This window comes from Euprymna scolopes, chromosome 19 (assembly GCF_053919585.1).
Source record: "Euprymna scolopes isolate OS-2025 chromosome 19, ASM5391958v1, whole genome shotgun sequence".
NCBI lineage: Eukaryota > Metazoa > Mollusca > Cephalopoda > Sepiida > Sepiolidae > Euprymna > Euprymna scolopes.
The window spans coordinates 118,830,047-118,854,790 of record NC_136500.1 but is presented as its reverse complement, the minus strand read 5'-3'; the positions used below and the strand labels follow the sequence as shown (position 1 = coordinate 118,854,790).

Sequence of the window (24,744 nt, the reverse complement as noted above, 5' to 3'; positions counted from 1 at the left end):
ATCAGTATAAATGTCTACGAATGATGTAAGAATGTGATTTTGAAGATCATTAATGTAGATCAGAAGGAGAGTTTGGCCCAGCATGAACCCGAGGGACTCCAGCATTAATACTGTGAGCTTCTGATTTCTGCCTATCAATCTTATGAACCTATCAGAGAGAAATGATCAGGAAGAGAGTTGTGCCCAGGATGCACCCCTGAGGGACTCCAGCATTAATATTCTGGGCCTCTGATTTCTGCCCATCAATGACTACTCTTATGAGCCTATCAGAGAGAAATGATTTAATAATTGAGAAGACATTTTCAGCTATACCGTAGCTGGACATCTTGTGAAGTAAACCTTTATGTCATACTTAATCAAAGGCCTTTGATATGTCAAGAGCAATTGCCCAAGAAAGGTAGCCTCTGTCAAGAGATTCGCTAATCGTATGAGATATAACTGTAAGCACATCTGCTGTAGATCTAGCAGAATGGAAACAATATTGCGTGTCACTAAGGTTATTTTTGCTGAGATGGTTGATTACTTCTCTATTTAACAGATTCCAGAAACTTACTCATGACACACAGGTGACTTATTGGCCTGTACTGAGAGGGAGAGGAGCGTTCATCAGAATTCTTAAATACAGGGCATACTAATGACGTTTCCAGGGTGATGAGAAGCAATTCTCCTTAAAACAATGTTTAAACAGTTTTGTAAGGATGGGCACTAGTTCTGGTTGAAGTCTTTTGAGTACTATAAAATATTATAACCATACTATATTAATTATACTATTATTACTATAATTGATTACTATAATTTTTCAGTCATATATTGAATCTAGAAATTTTGAACAATTTTTTTGAATTTTTTTCATGCAGCTTATTTTCAACAGATTTTGAATCGATCAACAATTTTTTGAGTAATTTTGAAAAGTTTTCGTACATAAATTTCATATCTATAAAATATTTTATTGATGACGTTTGATCATTTTATGTTAATAATTTTTTAATCGTTTACTTTCAATTTTGAAAAGGTTTTTATGAATAAAGTTGCTTATTTATTAAAGGATTATTCCTAATGTTTACTCTTTAAAATAAATTATTTATCGTAAATTTGGAAAAGGTTTTTATAGACTTTTGGGATATTACATGTGTGTGTGGCTGGTCTCCCATGCTCAGGTCAAGCAACTGACCTCTGACTTTCTTCAAAAACTGTGGATTGTGATGCCTAGTCGTCCGAGAGACCTCCACATTGAATTCTAAATGCCTCAGTGTAGAATTCTGCTGAAAGCAAAACACGAAGCTGTATGTGCTAGAAAGAAAGCCAGACGAATCAGGTTTCTATCTACTAAAAATTTCACAAATATTATAGTTCTTTTTACATATATACACGTTCGGTTATTAACACATTTTAAAGTTCACAAATCATCACTGGATGGTACTCAGGCGGATGGAGAGAGAGGGGAGGTCAGGTGTTAGGAGCTGGTTCCTCTGGGGATTGGCGCAGATCTGTCTGTTTTCGAGCGGGTATTAGCTTTTATAAAAAGGTCACGCGTTGGGGGTGGACAATCCACCCAACAAATCAGCGATCCATTTCCTGGGGATTTCCAGATCTAAATTGTGTGTGTCCAGTTCAGCCATAGTCTAGAGTTTCACAAATCTGAGACCAAAATGAAATCAATTTCACACGACCTCGGGGGGTCAATACATATCATTCATGTCCCCGAGGCCATTTTTCTGACATTTCCAGCTTCTTCATTCTCAAGAAACAAACCACACGTCTGGTTTTTTACAATAAAAATATATCTATTTTAATTCAAGTATTTTTGATACCTTCTGTTGTCCGTGATCAAATCAGACAATCTTAGCATATTTACTCAGTCTTTCTCATGTCTTAGGAGGATCTCAATCTCCTCAATAGGGAGCAATTCGCTCCCTCAAGATGATAACGTCACACATGTTGAAACCAGTAATTTTTTAAAAAAGAACTTTTACATCTTCAAATATTCATTATATTTGTTTGTATTGCTTGTTTTACAAAACATTAACTTTTTTTGGATTATTACGTGTTAAAAACACTATTTTTTAAAAGAAAACTTATATCTTCAAATATTCATTGTATTTGTGTTGTTTGGAAAAATATTTATATCTTAAAATATTCATTGTATTTGTTTGTGTCTTTTTTTTTAAATACAATTTCTTTTTGGATTATTACGTCTTGATACGAGCAATCCTTAAAAAAATAAAGCTTTTATAACTTTAAATATTCATTGTATTTGTTTGTGTTGTTTGTTTTATAACATATTAACCTTTTGGGGTTATTATGTGTTGAAACCAGTAATTTTGGAAAAGGTTTTATATTTTCCAATATTTAATTTTTGATGCTGTTTGTCTTATTGCATATTAGCCGTTTGGAGGTAAATTATGTATTGGAACCGGTAACTTTTAAGGCTTATACTTAAACTATACATTAAATTTGTTCTCATCTTTTGTTTTACAGCATATGAATCTTTTTGGGGTAAAACCAAATATTTGGAGGTAAAAGTTCTTTATCTTCAACTAATATTTATAGTATTGTTTGGTTGTTTGATTTACAGCACAGTAACACTTTTGGTGGGTTATTATGTGCTGAATCCAGTATTTTTTGTAAAAGTTTGTTCAAATTTTCATAGTATTTATTGTTTTTTGTTTTACATTATATTAACTATTTGTGGTTATTAAGTATTGAAGGTGGTATTTTTAAAAAGTTTTTATTCTTAAAGTCTTTGATATCTTCAAATATTATATTATCTTATTTAGTTTGACTGTTTATTGATTTGTGAATTCTCAGATTTTTCAGTAAATTTGCTTTAATAGAACAACAATATTCACATGAATATGGCTCTTCACTGTTTTTTTCTCTATTTTACTTCATTAAGTTTTAAGAGATGAAGAGGCTCCCTCCTGGATCAATCAGGAGGGTTCTTTTAAGAATAGATGTTGTTCCCTTTATGGCTGCTATTTGTATTTTGTCACAGCTTGGTCTTCCAGGGATGTATTTCTAAAGATTCATTTTCACTACTGTGATTTCTCATATGTATAACTAAATTTGATTTAGTAGAAAAAGAATGAGCACATCATCCATAGGAAAATGGTTTAGACCCTTTGTTGTTTTATTTTACTTCAGTTGAAGTTCTCAGAAATCAAGGGGCCCACAACCTGGGGCTAACACTTGAACTCCATATGAGATACATAGATATTCGAATGTTCCATTAAGTCTTTATCTCTCAAGCACTGAGTAAGTAAAGAATTAAGAACATAATTTTCCTCTCCCCAATTAACCATTTTTATACATTGTAGTATATCTTTCATGTTGGTCTCTTAGTCTTACTGGATTCCAGGACAAGAATTTATCTAGTCTGGTGGAGTATCCAGCTTCGCGCTATTACTTGAGGTAATATCACTTGGAGAAGGTGTACCATTCCTCGGAAAAGCTGTGGATTAGTCGTAGTGAGGAGATCTTATTTGGGCTGCGAATACTATGTGATTTTGAATATTTGGTCAGGGTTTACTTCTGTGGAAAAAGTATCCTCATGCCAGATTGTTCTGACAAACCCCTGTACAGAGAGAACTTAGACACTCGAGGACAGTGTCTAGTAGGCATTCAAGTGAGTTCTCATATGTGTTACTAAACTTGATTTAACAGAACAAGCATAGTCACATATTTCACAAGAATATGGCTTTTCCCCAGTGTGAGTTCTCATGTGCTTCTCTAAAGCTTGTTTCTGAGAACAAGAATATTCACAGATGTTACAAGAATATGGCTTTTCACCAGTGTGAGTTCTCATATGTCTCACCAAACTTGATTTAATAGTACAAGTATATTCACATATTTCACAAGAATATGGCTTTTCCCCCGTGTGAATTCGCATATGCACAATTAAACTTGATTTAGAAGAACAATAAAATTCACATAGTTCACAAGAAAATGGCTTTTCGCCAGTGTGTGTTCTCATATGTTTAGAAAATTGATATTTTCCAGTACAGGAATATTCACAGTTGTTACAAGAATATGGTTTTTCTCCAGTGTGACTTCTTATATGTGTAACTAGATTTGATTTAACAGCACAAGAATATTCACAGAATTCACAAGAATATGGTTTTTCACCAGTGTGAGTTCTCATATGTATGACTAAACTTGATTTAACAGAACAAGAATATTTACATAGCTCACAAGAATATGGCTTTTCGTCCGTGTGAGTTCTCATATGCACATTTAAACTTGATTTAGAAGAACAATGAAATTCACATATTTCACAAGAATATGGCTTTTCGCCAGTGTGTGTTCTAATATGTTTAGATAATTGATATTTTCCAATACAGGAATATTCACAGATGTTACAAGAATATGGCTTCTCGCCAGTGTGACCTCTGATATGTGTAACTAGATTTGATTTAACAGAAAATGAATATTCACAGAATTCACAAGAATATGGTTTTTCACCAGTGTGAGTTCTCATATGCCTAACTAAACTTGATTTAACAGAACAAGAATATTCACATACCTCACAAGAATATGGTTTTTCGCTAATGTGAGTGCTCATGTTTTGCTAAGCTTGCTTTCAAAAAACTAGAATATTTACATAAATTACAAGAATATGTCTTTTGCCAGTGTGACTTTTCATATGTTTGAACATTGTTGAATCAGCAGAACAAGAACATCCACATACATTACAAGATTAAATGTTTTCACCAGTAAATCTTACAGAAAGTAATGATCAATTCAAATTCAACAAAGGCGTTCAAGCAGGAACATCTGCAAATAAAAGATGAAACTCACTTGTTAGTATTCCAATTCACATTCAGTTTTCTAGTGAGATTATGGTCTAAAAAGCTATGGAGAGTTTAGTACCAATCATGCGTTAATGCATTTCTATATGTTTTACCTGAAAACGTTTCTTTAAATATGCGTTTTAACAAATTGTAGAAACAAAGTAAAATATTTACAGTAAACGTTAGCTTATGAAAAACATTTAAATATTTAAGATAAAGGTCAAGTCAACAACAGATTAATGAAGAACATATAAATATTTATGATAAAGGTCTAGTCAATACTAGATTAATGAAAACATTTAAATATTTACAGTAAAGTAAATCTAGTGTTGACAATATTTTAGTGTAAATATTTAAATGTTTTCCATTAATCTAGTGTTGACTATACCTATACTGTAAATATTAAAAGGTTTTTCATTGATCTAATGTAGACAATATCTTTACTGTAAATATTAAAAGGTTTTTCATTGATCTAATGTAGACAATATCTTTACTGTAAATATTTAAATGTCTTTCATTAATCTAACATTGTCAATAGCTTTAATGTAAATATTTAAATGTTTTTCGTGATGTTTTGATTCCTCATGTGAAAACCCCTGTTCATGAAAATTTTAAAGTTTCTACCTAGTCTAGATTTGATTTATGCCTAAAAACATTGCCTAAAAGTGAATTTGTGCCTTGATGCAATATACGTAAAATACCAAAAGTGCGATATTTCCAGAACCGCTTAGGGTTAAAAGCTCAAATTTTCAGAATTCTCTAGTTTTTATGATACCAACATATGGTGAAAATTTAGAAAAACTGTGAGAGGTAAGGGTGTCAAAGATGTTTTTCTGGATAATTTGAGAGGGGATTACCCTTACAGTAAAGATATTGTCATCATTAGATTGATGAAAAACATTTAAATATTTACAGTAAAGCTATTGTCAATATTAGATTAATTAAAACATTTAAATATTTATAGTAAAATTCCATTCAATACTAGATAAATGAAAAACATTTAAATATTTACAGTAAAGTTACAGTCAACACTAGATTAATGTAAAACATTAAAATATTTACAGTAAAGGTATTGTCAACATTAGATTAATAAAAACCATTTAAATATTTACAGTAAAATTACATTCAATACTAGATTAATGTAAAACATTAAAATATTTACAGTAAAGGTATTGTCAACATTAGATTAATAAAAACCATTTAAATATTTACAGTAAAATTACATTCAATACTAGATTAATGTAAAACATTTAAATATGTACAGTAAAGGTATTGTCAACATTAGATTAATAAAAAACATTTAAATATTTACAGTAAAATTACATTCAATACTAGATTAATGTAAAACATTTAAATATTTACAGTAAAGGTATTGTCAACATTAGATTAATAAAAAACATTTAAATATTTATAGTAAAATTATATTCAGTACTAGATTAATGAAAAACATTTAAATATTTACAGTAAAAGCATTGGGAACGTTAGATTAATGAAAAACATTTAAATATTTACAGTAAAGTTACAGTCAACACTAGATTAATGTAAAACATTAAAATATTTACAGTAAAGGTATAGTTAACACTAGATTAATAAAAAATATTTAAATATGTACAGTAAAATTACATTAAACACTAGATTAATAAAAATATTTAAATATTTACAGTAAACGTATAGTCAACACTAGATTAATAAATTCAGCGAAGGTGTTCGAATGAATTGTAAAAAACTAAAAACTAAACATTGATTTTTATAAGCAAAATACATAGGTTAGTGTTCCGAACTTTTGATGTTCTTGATTGTATTGGATCTGGTAATGAAAATAACAAATTAAATAAATTTTCTTTTATACTCAGAAAACTACATCCCCATCTCCTTTATACAGCCATGTTTATTTTGTGAAAAGTCGGAAATAACAATAAAAAAGTAAATAAAAATGATTTTATCAATCTTTTAATGTTTTCAAATGTTCTCATTGAAATTTATGTAGTCAAATTTCAAATATTCTCATTTAAATTTATATATAAAAAAAGATTTATAAAATGTGTGACTTTCCATTTCTTAAATTTTGCACTTAAACTGAGCAATTACACACAAGGATTTCAAAAAGCGCCAATACAAGACGTTTTTTTCTCTTCAAGAGGCTCGATCTCTTAATAACATTATGAAGAATAAGAAAAGAAAACTACATCGGACTATCCTCTCTGTGATACAAACATGTTATTTAGCGAAATAAAAATGATTTTATCATTTCATAACATTTTCAGGTGCGAATGTTATCATTCAAATTTATTATTACATTTGTTTGTGTAGCCAATTAATTTAACATTTTTTTATCACTTGAATTATACGTTTTTGTTTTGAAAATAAATATTTAGTTTCTTTTATTTTGTATTAACGTTTTTTGTTGTTTTTTTACATAGGCATCACCATTTATCAAGGACAAGAGGCCACTCGAGGATAAGGGTTAAAGTGTGTACAGTAGAAATTGGACAATATAGTAATTGTTAGTAATGGAAATTCGGTAAATTTGTAAACTTAAGTGGAACGGCTCATTAAGAACTTGTTTACGTTAGACTTAAAGACAACCATATTGTAATCAGCTGGAAAGCAGGAAAACCGAAGACAATTCCATAGGTGTTCAGTTCTAAGAAAGAAGCTTTGTTCATGGAATGTACATTTAGGTTTAGGCACATATAAAGAGTGGGGGAAATTATTGATAGTCGTTTCTGCTAGACAAGTGTTTCTTGTGAAAGTTTGGCAAGGGGGGATCATAGATTGGAGCTCAGTTGAGCACTTGCCATGAAAATAACGATAAAGCAGAGACAAACTTGCAACATCTCTTCTGTGAGAAAGAGGTTGCAGGGAAGAGAAAAGGACATCCTCTACGAGGCTACGAAGTCTATTTTGAACTCTATCAAAGCAGGATAAGTCCTTTCTAGCAGTTCCTGTCCTGAAGTGGCAAAGGTACTCCATCCTTGGACATACCTGTAGATAGAGAATTGCATCAGCAGTGAGATATCTACTGGATCGATAGAAGGATCCCACCATTTTTCCAGCGGCCTTGGCAATGGATGTAATGCATGTGTTCCATTTAAGATCACGAGTAAAGGTCAAGCCCAGAAGCTTGTCAAAATATGAGGCCTCCTCAAGACGAGAGCCAGTCATTTCAATTGATGCCAGATGGGGATCAGAGCGTTGATGATGTAAAGATAAAAGCTTCGTTTTAGATACATTAAAAGTAACAAGCTGCCTCTTTCATCATTGTGCCACTTGCTTAAGATCAGAGGAGAGAGAATCGGAGAGAACTTGCTCGTTTATGGTCTTAGATGTGCTACCATAGATAGTAGCGTCATCAGTATAAATGTCTATGAATGATTTAAGGATGTGATTTGAAAGATCATTAATGTAGATCAGGAAGAGAGTTAGGCCCAGGATGGACCACTGCGGGACTCCCGCATTAATACTGTGAGCTTCTGATTTCTGCCCATCAACCACTTCTCTTATTAACCTATCAAAGAGAAATGATTCAATAATTGAGAATACATTTTCAGCTATACCGTAGCTGGAGATCCTGTGAAGTAAACCTTTATGCCATACTCTATCAAAGTCCTTTGGTATGTCAAGAGCAATTGTCCTAGAAAGGTAGCCTCTGTCGAGAGATTCGTTTATATAATTCCCTTCAGATTAATGTTTACATACTTATTATTATTCAAATTGTTATAGGGCTTTAAAAAGGGGTTTGTTGTGTAATGTGTATATAGATATGTTCCATAACAACGTACATGTTGAATAGTGGAGTTTATATTTTATCTGCATATTCATGTACGTGTAAATGCGTGTATGTATATACATTGTATCATTTAGTTGAGCGTCTAGTGAGTACATTTTAACATTTATGCAACAGTTCACACAGTTCTTTTTGACAGGCGTAAATCACAACACAGTTGAATTATTTACGAACATTTATTTTCATGATTTCAACTGACATCGTCAAAGATTGCAACATCTTTACATCTTAGCTGCCTGAGATGATGCTGTTCCTTGAGTTATGGAGAGACCAACTCCCCTCTTGAGTCGTCTATTCTCTCTGATGTCCAGCTAACTACTGCCTAAAATCTCATTATGTGTCTCATACCAACATCTGATGTAACCTCAATCTAGTTATTTGTTTATGCAAACCAAAATCATGTTTACATCTATTTTCTATTTTCACATTCCTTTTCTAGCGATATTATTATTTCAGCTGTCAATCACTTTTCCCAATCTAATTGTTTATTTTTCTAGTCATAATAATTGATCCAGCGACCCACCATCGCTCAAATCATTTAATAATAATAATAATAATAATAATAATAATAATAATAATAATTATTATTATTATGTTTTGACCCTTGGCCTTGCTTGCTACAATTTATACAGATACTGCACTATGATCATAGCCAAAGGGTTACAACATTACAAAATTATTGAAAAGAAATTGTTAACTTAACATTTTAAAAAAGTGGAAAATGTGTAAACATTATCTGAAGGGAATTGTGTAAACATTAGTTCAATGAAAATAAATATTTTGAGGGTTTTTTCTAGACACCGCCAAAAATGGCCGAAAAATCAAGTTGTTGTTGTTTATTAAAACGAAATTACATTTATTAAAATCCATTATTTCTGAGTAACTTTTTTTTCCAGAAAGATAAAACCCTGAATTCTATCATATAGAAAACATAATAATGTAAAACTTTTTCTACTATTTTTAATTAAATTTTAAATGTTAAATTTTCCCAAAAAGTTAACAATTGAGATTTTTGTCCTGCACAAAAAACGTACATAAATATTTAAAAAAAAAAAGAAGGTTTTTGAAATAATTATTTTATTTATTTGTTGTCTAACTAAGATTTAAGATGATTTTCTAAGATAATATGCAAAAATATAATATAAGTACCTGGATTTCAAATAATTCCACTTATTCATATAGGAAACCAGTTACTTCGTATCGATCTAGAGTCTAGATCGACAATGTTTACGTTTGCATTTGATAAAAAGAAAACTATGGAAGACCAAACAGGCCAAAAAAACTTATTTTTCAGTGACGAAAATTTCAATGTATTATTAAGTTGAGGCTGGCCAGTACCAGATGGGTGACCATTTGTATGAGTTTTGTTTTTAATGTGTATGTGTGTGGGGGCCAGGCTCCCCAAAATGGGGGGAGGGCAATTTAAAGCAGAATAAAAAAAATTATTTCAGCGCGTTTGGTCCACCGTAGCTGAAAGGCGGCAAACGTTTTCAAACGGGATCGAAAAAATGATGCTATTTTTAACACAAAGGGCACAATATTCATCGAATTTTTTTTTGTATCGATTCTTCAAAGCATGCCCTGTTTAATAATGGTCATGCATTATTCGGCTCGCTAAAAAAAATGGTTGATTTATTTATCAAAGATTTTAAAATGGCTTTTTTCGTATAAATATTAAAAAAAAAAATTTTTTGTTTTGCTTAACTTAAATTAATTATTTTACTTAACATATTCACCGAATTTCACACTTCAAAACTCAAAAGCGGGATAATTAAACACAATCGAAGTTCTGATATTCAGACGTCAAAATAAGGTATGCAAACAATTTTTTTCTGTCCCTTACAACAACACAATATGTTGTGTTCAGGTTCAGATGATTATTTTAAGCATATTTGTACCCCCTCAAAACAAGGGGGCTTTTGTAAGCAAAAAAAAAATATATATATAAATATCGTTTATGAAAAATAAGTACTGTTATAAAGTTCATTCTTCTCTTAATAATCGCCGAAAATTTCGTATTGATCGGATAATTTCCTGATTTTTGGTAGATTTTTAAAAAGACGGTCCGTCAAAAAGTACTTACCTTCCCCCCCCCCCCAGTTTTGGCAGTGCCTAGTTTTTTGGAATTTTAAAGGTTTCAACAAGTTGTCATATGCCAGCAGTGAGGGGGGCGGCAAAACAGGTAATCATATGCAAGCGAGGGGGTCGGGCAAAACAGGTAATCATATGCCAGCAGAGGAGGGGCAAAGCATGTAATTATATATCAGCAGGGGAGGGGCAAAACATGTAATTATATGTCAGCAGGGGAGGGGCAAAACATGTAATTATATGTCAGCAGAGGAGGGGCAAAACATGTAATTATATGTCAGCAGGGGAGGGGCAAAACATGTAATTATATGTCAGCAGGGGAGGGGCAAAACATGTAATTATATGTCAGCAGGGGAGGGGCAAAACATGTAATTATATGTCAGCAGGGGAGGGGAAAAACATGTAATTATATGTCAGCGAGGGGGGGTGTGCAAAATATGCTGTTATATGCCTGAGGGAGGGGCAAAACAGGTAATTGTATGTCAGGAAGGAGGGGAATTTTACAACAGCTCCAAGCGGCAAAAACTGATGCTACGCCACTGATTTCACCTAACAATTTAATAAACAAAAGGGTCATTTTATAGTTTAGACAAACAGTTGTAACAAAATTTAAATCTTATCTTATTTTTTTAATTCCTTCTTTGCAGTTATTTTAAGCTTTAAAAATGTAATAGCAAACAAAAGTGGATTCTGATTTTTTTTTTATCGATCATAAACTATGCTGGGTTTGATTATAAAGATTTACCAATATCTTTTTTCTAAATTAAGTTTCTACTCCTTTGTGATGGCCGATAAATTGGTTCATATTAAAAGTAAAGTTTATAAAAATTAAAGTTATCCTCATTCCAAAATCTGAAATATTGGATGAAATATAAAATAATTAAACGGAAGTTTTAGTGACATAATAGGTAAGTATAAACAAGCAAACAAAAAAAGATCTATGAGATGTATTTATAAAAGTTATAATTAAATATCGAAAAAACAATGCAACACTTTTCGAATTTAATTAAAATGTTTAGGTACATTCGTACATGTTTTACTTAAATTTTTAGCGACATATTCAGAAAAAAAAATTTTTTATCTTAAAACAATGAAATACCGGGGGGAAAAAGCAGTTTTTTGTGCTCAGTTGTCTGACAAATATTATTTGCTGAGAAATTACATAAGTTTTACATAAATAAACAGATTTTTTTTTACAAAAATTGGCGCTGTTTTACACAAGGTCACTGTGCAGAGGGAGACACCTCTTTTTTACTAAGAGATACGCCTATCTTTTTCATCTCATATGTGAGAAAATAAAAATAAAAATAAAAAAGAAGATTGCTTACTTGGTAGCGCCGGCCTCGAGGGCGAAATTCTAATCTGAGTGGTTGAGAGGACGAGTCTCTTATAGACTTGGAGGAGTAGGGGGAGGCACAATTCTTCTGTTATAAAAGAATTGTGTCTCTGACTAGTACCAGTTCTGTTAATGACTCTCCCTCTCAACGCTACGATTATTCAGTCTACGCTGCGATTATTTTGTAAGTCTATTATCTCCTCTCTGTCTTTTTCCTTTCCTTCTTCTTCACCGAGTCGGATTTTCTTTTTCTTTTTTTTTTTTTTGCTCTACTTTTTACTGTTTTTATAACAGTTTTGTTTGAACATTTTTTAACCGTTTTTTAACGGTTCGGCTATGGCCGCTGCTGCGAGCCAGACGCCCATTATTGTTGACACCATGGAGCAGGAAAGTGCCACACCTTCTTTGCCTAACAGTTGGTCTAAACCCCCCAAAATTGACATTGACGTTAAGGACTTTGTGGAAAAGGCAAAACAATGCCTGGAACTCGTCAACGACACCGGCTTAATTGTCAACCTGCCCAAATTAGAGGAGATTAGAAAAAAGTGCCTAACACTATTTGTTGTGGACAGGAAGACTAAAAAAGTTATCAGAGCAACAGCAGACATCGTCATCAACCTCTTGGCCACAGCAGGAGTTAGACCCTTACGCATCATTAAATGTAAGGGTTATAATACCTGGAGCATTCTTCTGAACTCTCCTGAAGAATGCATTACAATATCGCAGAAAGAAATTATTACAGCGCAATACATTCTGAGGACCGAATATATGGGGAAACGACAAACTACGGTTTCAGTTTTTCACGTCCCACACCACATCGAAGGAGAACATCTCGGTGCCTTCTTTTTGAAATTTGGAGAAATGGTATCCGTCCAAGTTGACGAGTTCCATGGAATATGGTCTTTTGACATTCTCCTCGATAAAGAAAACTTCACAAACATTCCTTATTTCCTAGAAGTAGGAGAAGAAAAATTACCCATTATAGTAGCTGGCAGGAGACCAACTTGTTGGAACTGTAGTGAAATTGGGCATCTGACATCGGAATGCCCCTTAAAGAAACCCACACCAAACCCCAAAAGACTCACCGGACAACACCTGGGAAGCACAACCACCACAAGCTTTCCTAAACTTACCAGCCACGATACAACCCCGGATGAACCACTCAGAGGAGAACCCTGGCAGATCGCCCCCGGGAAGAAAACCCCTGGACGCCTGAGCCTCGAGCAACAGAGAGAGCAAGCCATGCTCAAAAATGACCCGGGAAAGGATAAATACCTCGAAATTGTTAACCTAAAAAAGAAACTGGACTCTCAAAAAAAGAAAACACCCCAATCCCCGTGCAAATCACCTCCACCAAAAAACATAAAATTAATAAGTCAGTCCCCCACTACATCCAAAACTCCTTCTCCTTTCAAAATGCCTCCTCCAGTCACAACTCTCATTTCTCCCAAAATATCCAAACTAACACCACTAAGTCCCCTCAAGAAACACAAATCCTCCACTCCTGTTACAGCCACCTCTAAGTCCCCTCACAACACTCCTCCTGCCTCTCCTGAAAAAAACCCTACTGACCCTACTAACATGGATACTACCCCCGCTATTGAACAAAAGAAAAAAACCCTCTACCTCCCTGGAAAGGATATCTGTATCCTTAATACAGCTGCTATTAATAACAGCAAAAACCTAAAAGGCCCGGACCTAGGCAAGTTAGCCGATTTCAGGGAGGTAGGGGGGAAGCTAATAGACACCCCCACCAACTTCCCCAATGCAAGAAGGGTTTTAACCGTAATAAGAAAAAGAGAAGAAGCTAAGGACCTATGGCAAATGCTGGAGGAGGCAAACAAGACCTTTAATCTTTCCCCTCCCCTAGCTATCTTTAAAGACTCTGATATAAAAAGCCTAAAAAAATGTTGTGTTGGGAGGGTCCCGGTTAAAATGCACCCCTCCTTGTATAGGATAGTAAAACTAACCTATCCCCTGCCTGTCGGCGGTTGACGGCCTCATCGATACTGCGATGGGTACCTATTCCCTCACGAGAGCTGTCGGCACGCTCACGACCGCGATGTTCGTTTCTGGTACTCAACTCTAAGGCACCACCATGGATCTCAAGCTTGCTAGTTTAAATGTCCGAGGGCTAAGGGCCGACTCGCGCAAATGGCGCTTGAGTTTGGACCTGCAGCACCTCGGAGTGGATATCTGTTGTGTGCAGGAAACCCACCTTATTCCTGGTGACCATTTGGGTGCACTGTCTAAGACCTTTGAGGCTTACTCAGCGCACTATAATTCTCGCTCGAGAGGGGTTTCCTGGCTAGTTAAAAGGTCTCTAGATGCGTCGTGTGACCCGTGTTACTTGGATCCGGAGGGAAGACTATGTGTTTTGGATGTTACCATAAAGGGTAGGGCATTACGTCTTATTGGGGTTTATGCGCCCAATAGCCATTCTGAGCTGGCTGGTTTTTTTCGGCGGATCGAGCAGTTCATAGATGTTTCCAGAACGGTTATCTTAGCGGGAGACTGGAACGCCATCCTGGATCCCGAGTTAGATCGATTTGGGTTAACATCTAGGGGAACTAACAGAGATCGGGATGCTGTTGTATTTCATGAATTTGTGGATAAGTTTGATCTTATCGACAAATTCTGAAATGAAAAGCCCCGTGACTTAGTGTGGACTTGGACAGGTAGAGGCGGCTCCGATTCGATACAGCTCTCGAGCTATATCGACCGGTTCTTAGTTAGGCGAGTCAACGTAGGAGTATTGGATTGTCCAAGTTTCCACAATATAGTTTACTCGGATCACAGACTTGTTCGTGTACGGGTAAACTTAGATAGACCTAAGCCTAGATTAGCCGGTTACTGGAAGCTCAACACGTCGTTGTTCGATGTGAAGGGCTTCCGTGACGGGCTATTACTAACCCTACAGCGGGAATTGACGGGGGCAATTATTGGGAATAAGTGGTGAGTAAAAGTTAAGGAAGCCATTAGGTCCTTTGCTGCTGACTTTAGCAAAAGACTCAATCTAGATTCTAGGGCAGCTAAAGTGACACTAGAGTCTAGACTAGATCGGGCGGTGAAGGAGGGGGATAGTGCTAGCATTAATATAATTAGGGCTCGGCTTGCCTCCCTTGCTGAAAAGGAGCACCAAGCCTTAGCGATTAGGGCTAGGTTAAAAAGAATGCCCCAGGAAGCAACAAACATGGCCGCTGAACTGCGTGCAGAGGAGCTTAGGAAAGCGGCTAATAGGCACATCGCTCGTGTCACATTGCCGGACGGGCGTACCGTGACCACAAACCAGGGTGTGCTGGAGGCGTTTAGATCCCATTTCCAGGAGCTTTTTTCCATGGAACCCGGTCTGTCATTAGAACAGTTTGACACCTATTTGGCTGACTTTTCTCGTCTTTCGACGACCGAAGCGGCTAGGTGCGAAGGTGGCATAACGGAGGATGAAGTCATTGAAGCCTTAAAGCGGGTCGGCCTTAATAAGTCACCGGGGATCGATGGTCTTCCCTACGAAGTGTATTTGAGGTTGTCGCACATCTTTGTCCCCTTGCTGACGGTTTTGTTTAACTCATGGTTTAGGAACGGCTCAATCCCCAAGTACTTTACCATGGGTGTGATAAAGCTTGTTCGTAAAAGCAAAGATGGTGGGGATGGGTTAGGTAATTTCAGGCCCTTAACGATGCTTAACGCTGAGTTAAAGATTTTGGCCAAGATTCTCGCAATTCGTCTGCAGCTTGTCCTGGCTCATCTTATTAGCCCCGAGCAAACGTGTGCCGTGAAGGGCAGGACAATCCAGGATAACTTGCACTCGATACGCCTGATGATAGAAAAAGTCGACACTGAGGCCGCGCTGATCAATTTAGATCAGTCCAAAGCCTTCGATAGGGTTGACCATCGGTACTTGGGGGCTGTTTTATCGGCGGCCGGTTTTGGCCCGCAATTTTGCTCTTGGGTTCATCTTCTCTATGCTAACCCCGCGGTGATGGTGGAAGTAAATGGGAAGAGGTCGAGACCCTTCAGTTTGTCATGTTCCATTCGTCAAGGGTGCCCGTTATCACCCATGCTATATGTGCTTGCGATCGAGCCATTTTTGCGCAGGCTAACGGTGAATCCGGTCCTACGCGGAATCACTTTGCCAGGTGTGGATGCCCAGGCGAAGTACTCCGCCTATGCCGACGACGTAACTGTGCTTGTAACGAGCAGTGCTGAGATTAGTGTCGTCGGTGTAGAAATCAGATTGTATGAAACGGTAACAGGGGCCAAAATTAACTGCGACAAGTCTTCAGGTTTGCGCATTGGTGCCTGGAGGGGTATGCCCCTTCAGGGGCCCTTTAGTTGGAGTGATGGGCCTTGCAAGATACTCGGCGTCTGGTTTGGTCCTGACCTCCAGCTGGAGAAAAATTGGTCGGAGGTTCTGAAAGCGGTACGGTCTGCAGCTTCACGGTGGATCAGTAGAAACCTTTCATTAAAGGGGCGAGCGGAGGTGTGTAATACTCACATCTATCCAATCGCTATTTATCGTCTATCAGTGCTTCCAATCCCGTCAGATACACTGCTATATTTGCAGAGGGCTCTTTTCAACTTCTTATGGCTTGGAAGGGCCCCTAAGGTCTGTCGCGATGTCTGCTACCTACATCCTTCTGAAGGTGGTCTAGGTATGCCAAACGTGGAGATTCGGCTATACACGCTACGGCTCTACTACCTAGATCGAATGTGCACACAAGATAGGGAAAACGGTGGCCTCTGGATGGAGGACACCAAGAAAGCCTTCCCGGCTTTGAGAGGGGTGCACTACTCCGAGGGGGAGGCACACAGGTTGCCCCGAGGTGAATGTCCCTTCTATCGCGAGTGCCGGCGCGCACTGAAGTCCCTCTTAAGAGTGAAGGAAAGCCTCTCTAACACTCTGCTGTTGTCCCGAAAGGCATTATATCGGGTTTTAGTGAGGGGATCCGTAACGGATGTCATCGGTGGGAGGCTCCCTTTGACGAAGGAGCAGCTCCGCTCAATCTGGCCTTGGGCGCCTGGGTCAGGATGCCTCACTAACGACGAGGCTTCCCTGACCTGGCTGGTAATTCGGGATGCTCTCTGGGTCGGTAAGAGACTCCACTCAGCTGGCTTGGTGGATTCGCCTATTTGTAAACGGTGCGGCGATGAGGACGAGACTTTATGTCACGCCTTCGTTTATTGTCGCATCGTGGCGCCGCTGATTGAGTTTGTTACAGGTCTCATGGTCCGCATACTAAACACATCCTCATTAACCTTGGTTCCTATTAATGTCTGTAGCAATTGGGCTCCGACAACGGATAGGCTCAGAAAAGATTTGTGTTTGACCTTGCTAGCTGTGATGAGAGGTGTTATCTGGAACACACGTATGAAAGTGGTCTATGGATCTGAGGATTTCGCTCCCCTCGACCTTATACGACTCTTCCGTCATTATTTAAAGGATCGTATCAAGGCCGAGAGAGTTAGACTCTCTCCGTCAGACTTTGTTGAAAGGTGGGTGTCAGTTGCGCGTGTGTGTCGGGTGAGAGAAGCAAGTCTTGACTGGTTCTTGGATGTTCCTTAGGAAAAAGAATTTTGGGTGACAGGAACGAACGTCAGCCCTGACTCGTTTTTAGTCCAGAGTAGGTCACGATATAGGCAAGAGTAGGACCATTATTTAGGCTTCTTTGTTCATAACCTAGCTAGTGTGTGATAGCGATCATTAGGCCCCTTTTAAGTTTGTCCCTGCGTTTTTTTTTTTTTTTTTTAACCCCACTCCCCTCCCAAATTAGGTGACAGATCGCTTGATTCGCCAGAGATGCGGGTTCCCTTTCGAAGTTTTCGTAAGAGGTGTTTTAAATAAAGCGTTCGGACCCGCATCACCCTTTCGACTGGCGAATCGGTGCATCTGCCATAGTTTAACAACGGGGGGGGGGGGGTCTTTTGTTACTAATATTGTAAATATTTCATTTTTATTTTGTATATAAAATTTTTATCTTCCCAAACCCCCCCCTTTCTTATGGGTTTTAATTAGGTTATCATGGTATGATGTTCTTATGGTGATTGATGAAGGATGTATACGCTGATGGATGTATAGTATGAATGTGGTATTATGGTGCAAGTAGAGTGAAAGTAGGAACTAGTTAGGTTAGATTAGTTAGCACTAGTCAGAGAAGACCGTCCTTTCCCCTCCCCCATCTTGGGCCTTGTGCCAAATTTTTCTGATTTTTTACTATGTAAATTTTCCGAAAATAAATACCTTCTGTTAATGACTTACTGGTGAACGGTTGGCACAACTTAGTTACTCGCTGCTCGCCGTACTACAATACTTGTTACTCGACCCAGTGGGGGGGGGGGTCGCATAGGGCATCCTTTGCAACCCCTCGGAGCTTACGCTATCACCGGGTAATCTACTTTACCCTCTAAATAGTTTTTTTCCACACATAATTTAGGCCGCTACTAATAACAATATTTTTATTAAATCAAAACATAAAAAAAAAAGCTGCGACGAATTTTTTTTAATCTAGCAAAGTTGATAACATTAATAATACAAAATGTATTAAGAGAATCGTTTTTGTTTTCATGTTACAGGTTTTTTTTGGGTTTTTTTTCGACTGCATTACAAAAAATGAAAATGCAACGATAATTGTAGAGGAACTACAACTGATATGAAAAATCCAACGATATTTTTATCAAGTCAACACATTAAAAAAAAAAGAAAAGAAAACTGCGGCATTTTTTTATGTAACAAAGTTTATAAAATTAATAATACAAAACGTAATCTTCATGCTACTATTAAGAGAATCGTTTCTGTTTTCAAATCACAATTTACGACGCTAAAACCAATGATATTTTCATCAAATGAAAACATTTGAAAAAGAAGGTTGCGGCAACTGTTTCTTTTTTTTTTCTTTTTAGCTACAAAGTAAATATTATGGTGAAGGTGGGGTTCTATAAAATAAATTAGTCTTTAAGTTTAAAACCCATAGAATGAAAACATTAAAAAAAAAATGGAATTTTTACGACTACGGTTTTTTTTTGGGGGGGGGGTATTACTTTTTTAAATTAAAAATAAATGTTATGGTAAGATTTTTTTTTTTTTTCGAAAATAAAGGAAAATGCAGCGATAGTTGGAAGAGGCAATTGTGATTTTAACAAACAAACTCTTTAATAAAACAAGGATGAAACTGTTTTTAAAGCTGTGGCGACTTTTTTTTACTGTAACAAAGCTTATGTTTCCATCTGATGAAAACATCATTGGTTTTAGCGTCGTAAATTGTGATATGAAAACAGAAACGATTCTCTTTTGTTGGAAATACAAGAACAGGACTTACCGGCTGTTGGCTAGGGAGAGATGGAAAGTTTACCCGAGAAATCCCCGCCAATTTTATAGCAATAGGTGTTGTTGTACGATTGTTCTAATTGGATATACAAGCATATAATAGGGTCTTCTGGCCACGATCATGAGGGCTTTTTGGCGCCAATTTCAGTTAATGAACAGATTGTTGTAATTGAGTTGGCTTATTTTTCCAGTGGAATTGATCTTTGATAATCTTTTACAAGACCAAGGTAATACATTACCTAAAGCGAAAGGTCGCAACATAACTTTGTTGCAATTTATTTCCTGATTTACTTTGAGAAGTTCGAGTGGCTTTTCACCACACTTTATAGTCGCGTGAAGACTATGTTTTGTATTATTAATGTTATAAAAAAAACAAAAAAAACGCCGCAGTTTTCTTTATTTTTTTTGTTTGTTTTTTTTTTAATGTTTTGACTTCATAAAAATATCGTTGTTTTTTTCATCCTAAATTATGAGAGGAAAAATTAATTCGTCTACAATAGGCACCGCCAAAAATGGCCGAAAAATCAAGTTGTTGTTGTTTTTTAAAACGAAATTAAATTTATTAAAATCCATTATTTCTGAGTAACTTTTTTTTTTCCAGAAAGATAAAACCCTGAATTCTATCATATAGAAAACAGAATAATGTAAATCTTTTCTACTATTTTTAATTAAATTTTCCCAAAAAGTTAACAATTGACATTTTTTGTCTTGCACAAAAAACGTACATGAATATTTTTTAAAAAAGGTTTTTGAAATAATTATTTTATTTATTTGTTGTCTAACTAAGATTTAGGATGATTTTTTATGAGAATATGCAAAAATATTATAATATGAGTACCTGGATTTCAAATAATTCCATTTATTCATATAGGCAACCATTTATTTCACGTCGATCTAGAGTCTAGATCGACACTGTTTACGTTTGCAGTTGATAAAAAGCAAACCATGGAAGACCAAACAGGCCAAAAAAAACTTATTTTTCAGTGACGAAAATTTCAATGTATTATTAAGCTGAGGCTGGCCAGTACCAGATGGGTTCCCATTTGCATGAGTTTGGTTTTTAATGTATATGTGTGTGGGGGCCAGGCTCCCCAAAATGGGTGGGGCAATTTAAAGCAGAATAAAAAAAATTATTTCAGCGAGTTTGGTCCTCCGTAGTCGAAAGGCGGCAAACGTTTTCAAATGGGATAGAAAATATGATGCTATTTTTAACACAAAGGGCACAATATTTACCGATTTTTTTTGTATCGATTCTTAAAAGCATGCTCTGTTTAATGCATTATTCGGCTCGCTAAAAAAAATTGTTAATTTATTTATCAAAGATTTTAAAATGGCTTTTTTCGTATAAATATTTAAAAAAAATTTTTTTTTGTTTTGCTTAACTTAAATTAATTATTTTACTTAACATATTCACCGAATTTCATACTTCAAAACTCAAAAGCGGGATAATTAAACACAATCGAAGTTCTGATATTCAGACGTCAAAATAAGGTATGCAAACAATTTTTTTTTTTAATCTATAATTCTGTCCCTTACAACAACACAATATGTTGTGTTCAGTTTCAGATGATTATTTTAAGCATATTTGTCCCCACTTCAAAACAAGCAAAAAAAAAATATATATATATAGGCACCGCCAAAACTGGGGGGGCCGGTCAGTACTTTTTGACGGACCGTCTTTTTAAAAATCTACCAAAAATCAGGTAATTATCCGATCAATACGAAATTTTCAGCGATTATTAGGAGAAGAATGAACTTTATAACAGTGTACTTATTTTTCATAAACGATATTTATATATATTTTTTTGCTTACAAAACCCCCCCTTGTTTTGAAGTGGGAACAAATATGCTTAAAATAATCATCTGAAACTGAAATCAACATATTGTGTTATTGTAAGGGACAGAATTATAGATTAAAAAAAAAAAAAAAAAAATTTGTTTGCATACCTTATTTTGACGTCTGAATATCAGAACTTCGATTGTGTTTAATTATCCCGCTTTTGAGTTTTGAAGTGTGAAATTCGGTGAATATGTTAAGTAAAATAATTAATTTAAGTTAAGCAAAACAAAAAAAAAATTTTTTTAATATTTATACGAAAAAAGCTATTTTAAAATTTTTGATAAATAAATTAACAATTTTTTTTTAGCGAGCCGAATAATGCATGACCATTATTAAACAGGGCATGCTTTGAATAATCGATACCAAAAAAAAAAATTCGATAAATATTGTGCCCTTTGTGTTAAAAATAGCATCATTTTTTTCGATCCCGTTTGAAAACGTTTGCCGCCTTTCGACTACGGTGGACCAAACGCGCTGAAATATTTTTTTTTTATTCAGCTTTAAATTGCCCCCCCCCCATTTTGGGGAGCCTGCCCCCCACACACATACACATTAAAAACCAAACGCATACAAATGGTCACCCATCTGGTACTGGCCAGCCTCAGCTTAATAATACATTGAAATTTTCGTCACTGAAAAATAAGTTTTTTTTGGCCTGTTTGGTCTTCCATAGTTTTCTTATCAAAAGAAAACGTAAACAGAGTCGATCTGAACTCTACGTCAACGCGAAATATTTGGTTACCTATATGAATAAGTGGAATTATTTGAAATTCAGGTACTTATATTATAATATTTTTGCATATTCTCTTAGAAAATCATCCTAAATCTTAGTTAGACAATAAATAAATTAATTAATTATTTCAAAAACCCTTTTTTTTAAATATTTAAGTACGTTTTTTGTGCAAGACAAAAAATGTCAATTGTTAACTTTTTGGGAAAATTTAACATTTAAAATTGAATTAAAAATAGTAGAAAAAGTTTTACATTATTCTGTTTTCTATATGATAGAATTCAGGGTTTTATCTTTCTGGAAAAAAAAAAGTTACTCAGAAATAATGGATTTTAATAAATGTAATTTCGTTTTAAAAAACAACTTGATTTTGCGGCCATTTTTGGCGGTGCCTATATATATAAATATCGTTTATGAAAAATAAGTACACTGTTATAAAGTGCATTCTTCTCTTAATAATCGCTGAAAATTTCGTATTGATCGGATAATTACCTCATTTTTAGTAGATTTTTAAAAAGACAGTCCGTCAAAAAGTACTGACCTGCCCCCTCCCCCCAGTTTTGGCGGTGCCTAGTCTACAACTATCGTTGCATTTTCATTTTTTTTGTAATGTAGTCGAAAAAATCAAACTGTGACATAAAAACAAAAACGATTTTATTTATAGCAGCGTAAAGACTAGATTTTGTACTAATTTTATCAACTTTGCTAGATTAAAATAAAAAATTCTTGCAGCTTTTTTTTGTGTTTTGATTTAATAAAAATATCGTTATTAGTAGCGTCTTAAATTATGAGATGAAAAAATAAACGTATCTTTTTTTTTTTTTTTACATAGACGTCACCACTTATCAAGGCCGATAGGCCACTCAAGGATAAGGGTTAAAGAGTGTAGAGTAGTCAAAAGGACAATATAGTAATCGATAGTAATGGAAATTCGGTAAATTTGTTAACCTAAGTGGAACGGCTCATCAGAAACTTGTTCACGTTGGACTTGAAGACAACCATATTATAGAAAGCTGGAAAGCAGGAAAACGGAAGACAATTCCACAGGCGTAAGGAAGAAACTTTGATCATGGAATCTATGTTTAGGTTTAGGTACAGATAAAGAGTGGGGAAAATTATTGATAATGTTTTCAGCTAGTCTAGTGTTTCTTGTGAAAGTTTGGCGAGGGGGGACCATAGATTGAAGCTCAGTCGAACACTTTCCATGGAAATAACGATAAAGCAGAGACAAACTCGCAACATCTCTTCTGTGAGACAGAGGTTGCAGCGAAGAGAAAAGGACATCTCCCACCAAGCCCCGAAGTCTATTTTGAACTCTATCAAGGCAGGACAAGTCTTTTCTAGCAGCTCCTGCCCATATGTGGCAACAGTATTCCATCCTTGGACGTATCTGGCTCTTATATAGAGAGAGAATTGCATCAGCAGTGAGTATCTCTTAGTAAAATTGAATTGTCTCCCTCTGAAGTGACCTTGTGTAAAACAGCGCCCAAAATATCTGCATGTCAGATTGAAAATTATATGTTTATGCGATTTTTTAAAAATAGGATATTCATACTTTTTTTATTCAAGCGTATCAAAATCAATATTTTTGTTATTTGATTGCGATAGAAAATAAACTTACTTTAATGTTTCACAGTTTTTCATGAATTACTAAATACATTTTTTTAGTGTATAAAAAAGAGAAAAAGTAACTTACTTCAATTCCTGGATTTAAATACAAAAAAGTCAGGATGAATTTGTTTTTTTTTTTTGTTTTTTTTTTTCTTTTGCGTTTAAAACATGAAGTTTGTTTGGTGCGTTAAGTTTTCTTCAGTAAATTGATACAACTTTTTTGTTTTGTGTGTTCAATTCATTCAGAAATAAAATATATGAAAATATAAAAGAATCAAAATTAAAAGATGAAAAACACGCTTTATACGTGAAATTATTTTAAGAGAAAATCAACTGCAACACAGAAAATGAATTTACGTCATCGTAATACGGTGTACTCATTATTTTGTTCCTCGTGTACAAATATCCGTCTATTAATTAAGAATAATGAATTGTTCCTATTTACAATGCCTCCCCACGGGACAAAATTAGACACCAGGGTCGTTTTTTAACGTGGAGAAAAAGAACAAAAATAAAAATTGTCTCAATCGTGAAGGATTTCTCATGCACTGACAGAGAACAAGAAATTGAAGTGCAGCATCTGAAGAACAGATACTCTTATAACAACATGATTTACATTATGAAACTTATAACTTATTGCTTTCAACATGATTACATTATGAAACTTGAAACTTATTGCTATCAACATGATTACATTTTGAAATTTGTAACGTATTGTTATCAACATGATTGTATTATGAAACTTGCAACTTATTGTTATTAACATGATTACATTATGAAATTTGCAATTTATTGTTATCAACATGATTACATTATGAAACTTGTAACTTATTGTTATCAACATGATTATATCATGAAACTTGAAACTTATTGTTATCAAAATGATTACATTTTGAAATTTGAAACTTATTGTTATCAAAATTATTGCATTATTAAACTTGCAACTTATTGTTATCAACATGATTACATTATGAAACTTGCAACTTATTGTTATCAACATGATTACATTATGAAACTTGAACCTTATTGTTATCAACATGATTACATTATGAAACTTGCAACTTATTGTTATCAACATGATTACATTATGAAACTTGCAACTTATTTTTATCAACATGATTACATTATGAAACTTGCAACTTATTGTTATCAACATGATTACATTATGAAACTTGCAACTTATTATTATCAACATGATTACATTATGAAACTTGCAATTTATTGTTATCAACATGATTACA

General features: G+C 34.9%; 1 long non-coding RNA gene across 1 annotated transcript; it reads right to left on the bottom strand.

Moving 5' to 3' along the window:
- Positions 1-2,099: 2,099 nt before the first annotated feature.
- LOC145239911 (uncharacterized) lies at positions 2,100-23,872 on the bottom strand. Its single transcript, XR_013862401.1, has 2 exons — positions 23,589-23,872; positions 2,100-4,773 (listed from the first exon to the last, which is right to left on the bottom strand). It is a non-coding gene; the product is annotated as an uncharacterized LOC145239911 (long non-coding RNA).
- Positions 23,873-24,744: the final 872 nt, after the last annotated feature.